The sequence below is a fragment of the Macrobrachium rosenbergii genome, chromosome 6 (genome assembly GCF_040412425.1).
Source record: "Macrobrachium rosenbergii isolate ZJJX-2024 chromosome 6, ASM4041242v1, whole genome shotgun sequence".
Classification (NCBI taxonomy): Eukaryota; Metazoa; Arthropoda; class Malacostraca; order Decapoda; family Palaemonidae; genus Macrobrachium; species Macrobrachium rosenbergii.
Genome location: NC_089746.1, coordinates 64,299,012 through 64,309,621, shown reverse-complemented (window position 1 = coordinate 64,309,621; position 10,610 = coordinate 64,299,012). Strand labels below are relative to the sequence as shown.

Below are 10,610 nucleotides of genomic sequence, written 5' to 3'. Positions count from 1 at the left end.
AAAATATGGAACGTGATGAATCTTTTAAAATCCATAAAATGGTTGGTGCTGCGAGGCCTCAAAAGATTTATCTGGCCTGTTTCTCCATAAAATGGTTTATCAAAAGAATATTTATGTAAAAGAATACTTATGTAACATATTATTTTTCATAACCTAGTTTCAACCACCACAGCCAGTCTTACCACCAGAATAATAATAGATCAATAGTTCACAATTTTTTTCTTTAATGGATTATATATATAAATAAATATATTATATATATTATATATATGTATATATATATATATATATATATATATATATATATATATATATATATATATATATATATATATCTTGAGACATAATCAAAAACAATAAAGATATATGTATATATATACACGTATATATATATATATATATATATATATATATATATATATATATATAATTGTTTTTATATTCTGTCTTAAGATACTGGCCTTAAGATACTAGAGTTTTTTTCATATAATTCTGACCAAGTATTCAGTCTTTTCTTCAATTATTTTACTACTAAGAGTAGAATACTATTCGCAAGGTTAATTAAATTTTTTCCATAACATTTCAAACGTTTCTTCATTTTGATACTCAAATCGGTTTAATTTACTGTTTCTTTTTGTACGAATACCTTAAAATTTTCTCACAAAATATTGACGGAAATGGAGGGGAACTTTTTGAAAATGGTAGAAGACACCAATCGTGTTGCTTCAGCGTAATCTCTAGAAGATTTATAGATCATCTGAAATCGTGATGATTTCATTTTCTGCCTCTGAAGCGTATGTGGAAAGCTGTATTAGGATAAAAAAAAAAAAAAAGTTATTCGAATTCATCGAAATAAATCTTTTAGCACCAGACATCAGCAGAGAACCTCGATGATATTTACTTTTCCCACATTGTATTACATGAACCGGATCGTATCGTATGTACGCTTTCAGAAAACATTCACACAAAATAGTTAGAAAGATATTGCGTCATATATTCTCGAACAGAAGACGACGGTTCTTTGGCTGAGCTCATAACATTGAATGAAGCTCTCTTATTTTTTTTTTTTCCCTTCCCCTTTATATGCTGTGCAATTTATGCCATCATAAAAATAAACAGCTATGGTAATCGAATTCCATCTCAGACAAGGTCGTATTGGGAGAGAGAGAATACCCTTGTGTCCGGAACGAATACCATCCTGTTTCCGTAAGACGCGGCTATTTATTGAGTCCCGCCCTCATTTCTGGACCACAACAAAAATGACGCGTGATGCCCGCGTTCCCTTCCCCGTGCATGAACTTACTACTGGGATGAACCTTGTCCGAGTTATTGCAGGAGGTGAAGGTCGTGTGTTGAATATGATGCCTCGAAGTTTCCAAACCTTCTGATAAATGCAAATGAGTTTTTCCTCTTTTTTTTTTATACTGTTTCAGTACTTTCGTCTGCTTCCAAGTCAGTGTCATCATATTTAAAGTCATTTTTTTTAGTTGTATATCACGAATATTTCCCTCTTCAGTAGTAAATGTGAATAGTTTATATGTAACTATTTGAGAATTATGTACAAAATTACCATAAGAAATATCTGTTATTAGCAATTTGATATCTGTTTCATGGCCAGTCTCCATTAGAGCTTCATGACGTTTGCACCGACGGTGAATATTGTTTCGCCTTTTAATAACCTGATATTTCAAAAAAAACAAACAAAGACTAAGAAGTGGAAAAGGAAAACACGCTTGCATCCTTTTTCCTCTGCTAGGACTACAGCAGTCGACTTTTGGATGTTTTAATTACCCAACATCAGCCTAACCATTCCCGCAGCAAGTAATATTGTCATTAACATTTCCAGTATTGTCTCTGTTTTGGTACAACTGGTGCGGAAAAGACGTTGCAAGGGAAAGGCCTGGCTATGTACAAGTAATATGCGAGTAAATGCAATAGAGAAATGCCGTAGATGCTCTGTGCCAAGTTTGCAAATAGGTGAAGTGGTTGATGATCTGTGATTTTTCCGCTTACGGCGCTAATCGCTGACTCAGCAAAGTTGGATCTGGCCAGCACAGAACTCCTCAGCTGCCATGTTACAGGGCGTAAGGTCGCCTGCTTCATCCCAGATCTGTTCGAGGAAGGCCGAAAGGTAGCACCTTGTGAAGCCCCCACAGAGGAGAAACAGAGGACCTGTGCCACTTTGGCTCAGTGGCAAAGCACCGGGATCGCGATCACAAGGTGCTTTGATTCAGACTCATCTTGTTGCTTATCAGTCGACTGAGTTGCGAATGGTTACTAGCCTCAGCTGGTGAGGCCAGCGCCCTCATCCCTAGAGACACGCCGTGAATTGGAAGGCTTCACACGTTCTAGTGTTTAAATGGAAGAAGCATGGTACAAATAAACACACACACACACACACACATATATATATATATATATATATATATATATATATATATATATATATATATATATATGCTTAAATTACATACATACACACATACGAGTATACAGTACACATTCATAATTGTGATTGGTGAATTTTCGACTCTTCTGTATAACGATGTATACGATTATTGGATAAATAAAATTGAGTTTCTAAACGGCAAATCTAAAAATATAAACGATGGAAAAAAGTAAGGTGGTTATAAGCCTGAACTGAGAACATTTGTACAAATATAAATTACAGTTCTGGTCCCAAGGACCATTGATATCAGACCCTGTTCGGAAATTGCAACTAAATTCGTAATCTTTTGTCCAGAATTGCTAAAATTACACACGAACACACAATACAGTATATATATGTATATATACACACACACATTATATATATATATATATATATATATATATATATATATATATATATATATATATATATATATATAAACTGTAATTTATATTTGCACAAAGGCTCTCAGTTCAGAATTACATTTTTCCATCGTTTATTTTTGTTAGAAGATTTAGCGTTTAGAAACTCGCATTTATCCAATAATCGTACACATCGTTATACAGAAGAGTATAAAATTCACCAATCACAACCATGATCGTACTTTAACAAAAAAAAAAAGCTCTTCTAACATTACCCCCATACTGAAAAGCCTTTTTTTTTTGGAACGATGAAGGCCTAGCTCTTCGAATATGAAAAAGAATTCATATTGCCATGAAGTCACGTGATATTCATAGTAGTAAACTCCGGAAAAAAAAACTATTCCCGCAAACTTTGGAAAGAGCGAACGTGCTATTGCATAAAATGCTCGTAAGAACAAATTGAAATACATAAAACAACTCCAGGCTAACGAACGCTGGGGTACAGTTATGGTTGGTTTATTATGGAACGTCGGTTCGTGCGATGTTTCCCCATAGTGAGGGAGTTCCCTTAAACTTTTCTCTCTTTTTTTTTTAACTATGACAATTGTTTATCGACGTAGTTACCTTTATAATGATGATGCGGATGTTGATGGAGATAATGGTGATTAAGTATCACTGACGATAGTGATAAGGAATTAGAAGTTAAAGTTACTGGCTTTGTCACAATATGTAGAAATGATAATATAACTATAAGTGATGGATAAATCAGTCGTATCTGTTTTGTGGGAATTTTTCCCTTTTTTCTGATGGTTCCCCGAATGGCAGGGGAAGGACTAACAATGAAGTGTCCAATTTTATTCATAGTTCTATTTTAGAGATGTGAGCAGTAATGCGTAATTTTATTTTCGAATCCTTCCAAATTAAAAATAATAACAATTAAAAAAATGGGCCGAAGTTTCTTCGGCGCAATCGAGTTTTCTGTAGAGTGTATAATGCTGTATTAAACTCTCAGCCACGGCCCATGAAACTCTCAGCCGCGGCCCATGACACTCTCAGCCACAACCCGGTGGTGGCTGATAGTGGTGCCAGACGCACGATCATGGCTAACTTTACCCTTAAATAAAATAAAAACTACTGAGGCTAGAAGGCTGTAATTTGGTATGTTTGATGATGGAGGGTGGATGATCAACATGCCAATTTGCAGCCCTCTAGCCTCAGTAGTTTTTTAGGATCTGAGGACGGACAGACAGACTAAAGGCCATCTCAATAGTTTTCTTCTACAGAAAACCAAAAATATAAACTTATTGTTTCATCCTGTTGCAGTTAGACATGATCACAGTGCATGTTTCTGAGAGTTTCCTGCGTCCTAACTTCATAGGCCATAGACATTGCTATGACTAAAAGGAGTACAATAAGAGTTATTTGAAGATGGGGCCTAATAAACACTTGTTCATAGGCTCGCATGTTACTACAATAATCTGGCCAATAAATATGATATAATGGTGTGATTTTACTGCTATAGCCAGCATGACTTGGACAAAGGTAAGTTTTCTTCTGACACTAGGTCATAAGTATAGCAGAAGGCGCTATATTCTTAAACATTTTGTGTGCCTAAAAATAACTTCCTTTTCTATACCTGCCTAGGCAAAGATGCTGTTAATTTACCAGTTATAGGTGGTTAGCAATATTTAGGAGACGACTTTTTTTCAATGATACCTGAACAGAAATATACTAACGAGGCCCGGAGTAGGGATCTCACTGGAATGTCAACCTATAGGAGATGAACAGACCTTCCAGGGAGACTTGAAGGCATATTTGGATATGTCATATTTGGGTTCAGTGTCATCAGTGTAGAATTTATCTAAGAAGAGCTTAATAGCTCAAAACCAAGAGATGCCATGAAACCCTCCATGAGGGAGTGTCCAGTGGTCTGACTGGAGGAAACTCAGCCTGCAGTTATCAGACAGAAGGGCTTAGCACCCTGATCAGACTTTTAGCAAAAAAAGTAGGCCAGAGCTGGAAGGTGGCCTATTAAACTGTAGAGGATTCCCATGCTTATGAAAATTTGCATTGCCATAAATGTAGCCCAGATTATGGTCACCTATGATAAGGAGGAAATGGGTAGCAATACACAGTACAGACATTGCATTTTTGCTTGACTTTTTCAACAAGCATCCATATCAGGCATTGCAATTAGTCTTATCTAGGAGAAGGTATAAAATTTTTCTTTCATTAATTATTTTTTATATTCATAGCTGCCAGTGTGTAAAAGGACAGTGGCCTTGTCAGCCTTCTGCAGATTGACAGCTTGGTTCGTTTGAAGTTTTACAGAGGCTTCTTTCAGGTCGTATGGTACTTCTCATGCTTCTGTGCTGACCCTTTTTGCTCTACCAGGACTTTAAATTGAACCAAAGGTCAGAGGTCATTGGTGATGATGACAGCATATTTTTCCACCTGTAGTAGAGGGTCTACTACCACCTTTTTGTTTATAGCCTCAGTGTTTTCTGGCTAGTGGATACAGAATGGTTCTTGAGGCCCAAACAGCGGCAAATAATCATCTTCAGGTGCTGAGACAAAGTGGCTGACATATTAATATATATTTCTTTTAGGCTGAAGCAAGTAATTCCCCATCATTAAAAGTATTAGGCTTTTCAGTGCTGCATTGTCATGACCACAGATGAAAACTTCATTTACACGTAGGTTCGGTTATAGTTGCCTCTGAATTGAGCAGACATACCATGCTCATTCTATTCATGCAAATTATTAATAACATGGATATTTTCAATAAATGTTACTGCCATCGGAACCTGCTGATGACAATCAGATTTTAAAGTGCATTGTGTACCATTTTGCTATCAGTGAGTAAATCTGCTTATTCTCAACAGAACTGCTGACTGAGATGTAACAACCGGAGCCTCTGGACAGCAAGAACATCTCTAGGGTTACGACAGGAGGTCATCTAAGTCTGGACTAGCCTATCTTACCACTGGCCCCTGTATAAGTATGCTGAATAAAGGTAAGTTTGTCACATGTTCCGTACAGTGAGTAAGGTTCCTTGGGGCAAGACATGTTGACTTTCCAGATATGGAGACAGTAGCCATTTTGAGGATGGGTAAATCCCGCAAAACTAGAGCAGTTTTCCAAAGAAAAAGGACTAACCAGCACAGGGTACTTACTACCTCTAGAATTAAAATGTATATGGACATTGCTGCGTCAGTGTACAAACTCGTAATAATTATCGTAGCCGTATAGTACTATCAGGATTGAAGATGTTTTGGAAATTAGCCCTGAAAATATTGAAATGAAAAATGCTGGGGCACTTTAATAATAATAATAATGATAATAATAATAATAATATCAATAGAATGGAAATTGCGCGTCAAATTTGATTTGTTAGTTGCGTTTTGGATAAATGCACTATCTCATGCACGTCATGAAGGCAATATATAATACATTCTTTGTAGGAGTAGAGGGGATATTTAGGAACTTTGAACAAACGGCAAAACGTGAAATGGAGACTATAAGAATGCCATGTACTCCTCGTCTGAATATGTTAATAAGCTACACTTTAGACTGAGCATGACAGAATTACCAGTAACATCTGCAAAGCAGAAGGAAGATGGTTCACTGATATGGAAATTGTAGATCAGAGTTAAAATAGATTCGTATGTAATTATGCATTAACGGAAAAATAATGCTCATGGCATATTGAGGATGCAGTATTTCTTCTAATAACCTATTTACTGGCAAATAAAATCAGAAAAATATTCTGATTAAAATAGCTCTTTCATTAGAAGCTGCAATCATTTGCGCATAATTGCATTCTATAAAACAAGAATATTTTCAATTCTATCAACATCTGCAGCATGCAGACAGATCTTCTAGTTTTTTTTTTTTTTATCACAGCAACTAATAATTTAAAGAGAAACTAATAGGTGAAAATAAAACAAAATAGAAAAAAGCTTATCCCTTATTGCGTGCGTGTGTGTGTGTGTGTGTGTGTAAGAGAGAGAGAGAGAGAGAGAGAGAGAGAGAGAGAGAGAGAGAGAGAGGGAGAAGCAGTTTCCGTCTTAATTTCAATACAACGATAATAATCATTCTCTTCGCAAATCTTCTTCAAATCCCAATATGTTTATAAAATACAAAATCGTATACTGTATAATAAAATGAATTCAGCTCCCTTCTTCTAGCTGAAGAAGGAGCTGAGCAGGCTCTCTTGCTGGATTCATTTTATTCAAATAAAAATGTGTATTTTGTATAATCATTCTCTTGTTATTATTATTCAAATTAAGAAAAAAATCATATTAATCAGTAGGATAAGATCATCAACTTGAGCAGCAAGTTTTAGAAAAAAACAGAATGCCTAGCTAAGAACAGAGGAAATCGTATGAAAGGGGAACAGAGTAACTGACTATATTAGAGTAGATTACTAAAGTTAAAACAGGAACATATATGGAAACGGCTGTTGCAAAAAGTAAAAAACAAAAAATGTAATGAGTATTTACCCCGCAGTAGCACTTGAACGTCCCTTGGTCTCACTGATAGACATCCACAATAGTGATGTAATTAGTGCTGTACAGTTTTGCATTATAGGGGAGGAAGCACATATGCCACTGGGCAGGCTGATATCATAGTAACTCAAATAAATATGGAGATAAAGGCCAACGAACCGCATAGCCTTCACTAATTCTCACGGTGCAGGCACCACTGGAGAAAATGAATTTAGAAAATGAATTAAGTAAAAATTTCGTTACTTACGGGGTTTATAATATTAGTGGTATGATTATATAAGTATATGCCACCAACAGATCATGTAAAACTACTATTAAGAGACATACAATTACCAGAAGCGTTGGCAAATAACACGAAGGTACAATTAATTCATCAGTCTTATACTTCGTCTTCCACAGGATGTCTTCTACAGCAAACCGAAAGATTATCATGAGAGAGAGAGAGAGAGAGAGAGAGAGAGAGAGAGAGAGAGAGAGAGAGAGAGAGAGAGAGAGAGATTCATTTTTAACAAGTTTTCATCAAAGCACTTCAGCCACTGTCTTCCTTGGGAAGAATATGTCACATTTTTTTGCAGTTTAAAACTTTCCTCGGCTGCCTAATTACCTGGCTAGCGAGGGTCAGAGTCTTTGAGAGGATGTTTTCGATGGTCCTTTTTAGGGAGGTAAAGTTATTCATTAGATTAATCATCCGTTCTCCCATAGAAGAGTTTATTGCGTTTTTAGGCTTTGAGGTTTATGGTTAATGATTGTTAATATTTTTCTGTAGTTTGTACTTGTTTAACTTTTTGTCTGTTTCAGTAACTGTCGCGGTTTTTTTTTTATTTATGTCTGTGCATGTTTTTTTTTTTAATGTAGGTGTGTTAAAAATATATCAGATAAAGAGGTTAAACGCAATTTTTACGTGCTTTGTTATATTTTTTTTACCAGTTAATGAAAGCAGAATGCATTCACTGTCTAGGGAAACCTTATACAACATTGTACATAATATTGCATGGGTAGCAATTGCAAGTTCCCGAACAACCACCCATGCCAGATTTTTTCCCCTGAAGCATACATACTCAAGTGCATTAAGCCATAATTGTTAGTTCTGTTACTGAATGGCAAAGAAGTCAAATATGAATTTATGTTGAAGACATGGAAAAGGGACGTTGGCGGCAGTCTAGCGTGCTCTAATCCCTCTTAATTTTTATTCTGTTTCCAGAGTTTTTCCCGCTTCTCTCTCTCTATTCGGAACGTGAAGGGAAATCATTAAAAGCTTTTTACTTCGTTCGCACATTACGAATAGGTTACCTTTTGAAATCAGTGAGAAAGAAAAAGCTTAGGGCCGGAATTCACAAAAGAGTGCACTGAGTCTAAGAGAGCGGAGCCTCGTCAGATTCCTGAATACGAACCTGTTGGTGTCTGGTCTCCCGTTCGTCACCCCTCTCCGTTGACGGGATGGCCAGTGCTCCTAAGCGTGACTTTTAAATACGATATGGTTTCCATCAGACGTATTCATTCTTCCTCATCTAGAAATTGTATGGTATTAATTCCAAGGGATGGGTATCCGGCGTGAGGTCATCTTTCCGAAGTCGCGGCCAGGCGTCGGGATACCGGATTTCGTTGCCTTTACCTGTAGCTCTGGATGAATGATTGGACGTCTGACTCGCTCAACAGCGCAGACCAATCTAGCTCTTAGTCGCCTGCGACATAAGGAGTAAAAGGACAGGAGGGAAGAGTTCATTAAGAGTTTGCCTCGGGGCATGAATATGTTGGGTCGGTTTAAACTGCCCGCAGGTGGTGGTTGGGGGGGTGGGAGGAAGGGGGAGAGAAATGAATGTTATAGCTATGTTATAGCTACAAATATTTCTCGGCTAATGAACCATTTATAAAAATGTTTGCTGTCGTTTCGAGAGTGTAAAACTCTTTCGAAATGTCTCAGTCAGCTGTTATGCAACTGTCACATGTTACCGACGGCACTAAAAATAAAAGTATATTCCTATTTACTTCAGCTAATTAGTGACGAATATCAATAACGGAATATACTTTCCCATTTCAGTTCTCATATCACGCTGACGAGGGGCCAGGACTCTGAATAATGACCGTTTTCGTAAGAAATCACTGACGTTCTCTGTCCCTAGGCTGAGGTGCAAGACGGGTTATTGCATTTGTAATATATGTGCGCTATAGCTAAGTTGCACGATTCTTATCGGTGATGTCATTTCCTACCTAAACCGGTTTCAAGAATTGGGCAGTGATGATGCCTTCTTGTACAGGTTTCCTTTTTGCATCTATGGTTTTTTTTTTATTTTTATTTATTTTTTTGACGCCTGATTCTTATAGGCCATCGAACGTAGCTATAAGGTTAATAGTATTTGCGGGAATATGAATATCTATTACTGTAGGATATCGGTAATTTATAATAATATATATTTACCTACGAACGAATTTTTACATCCACGGTCCAAGGATAAGTATGATTGTAGCTGGTTTTTCGGTGCTTTCTTTCAAATGCAAACGTTATCTGTATGACGTGTATGTGTGTGTGTGCGCGTGCATATATATATATATATATATATATATATATATATATATATATATATATATATATATATATATATATATATATATATATATATATATATATATATATATACTATATATATATATATATATATATATATATATATGTATATATGTATATATACTGTATATATGTGTATATATACATATATATACACACACATATTTATATATATATATATATAATATATATATGCGTTTATGTATATATATTGTTATATATAATATGATTTATTATATTAAAACAAATATGATTTATTATATTAAAAAAAAGGTTAGAGAAGGAGTACTTTAATGTAGGAAATACGTGCAACGTTCAGCGACAGATTGCAGTAGCGCTTGGCATGAGGTGGCAGTTGCCTAGGATTGTGTAACCAAATAAAGAGGGTTTATATTTAGTCCATGTAAGTCTCGGGTACATAAAGGCCCGAGCCGGTGATGTTTTAGGGGGGGGGGTCACCGCAGCAAATAAGTTGAAGTGTTAGAAGTTTCTAAACTTTAGAAACTTCTAACACTTCAACTTATTAGCCATGATTGCTAAATAATCGGTTATCAGTTTTTCTTCTCTTTAGAATCTAAAGGAAAGAAAAACTGATAACGTATTATTTAGTAATCCATGGCTAATTTTAGTCTAAATAAAATAAAAACTACTGAGGCTAAAGGGCTGCAATTTGGTACGTTTGATGATTGGAGGGTGGATGATCAACGTACCAATTTGCAGCCCTCTAGCCTCAGTAGTTTGTA

The 10,610-nt window shown here is 35.9% G+C and overlaps 1 long non-coding RNA gene across 1 annotated transcript in view; it reads left to right on the top strand.

Annotated features, from left to right (window-relative positions):
• The first annotated feature begins 5,675 nt into the window (after positions 1 to 5,675).
• The window catches only part of LOC136839652 (uncharacterized), a 101,303-nt gene continuing 96,368 nt past the window's right edge, over positions 5,676 to 10,610 (top strand). Inside the window, exon 1 of the long non-coding RNA XR_010853428.1 lies at positions 5,676 to 5,809. This is a non-coding gene — a long non-coding RNA (uncharacterized lncRNA). The remainder of the gene's footprint in view (positions 5,810 to 10,610) is intronic.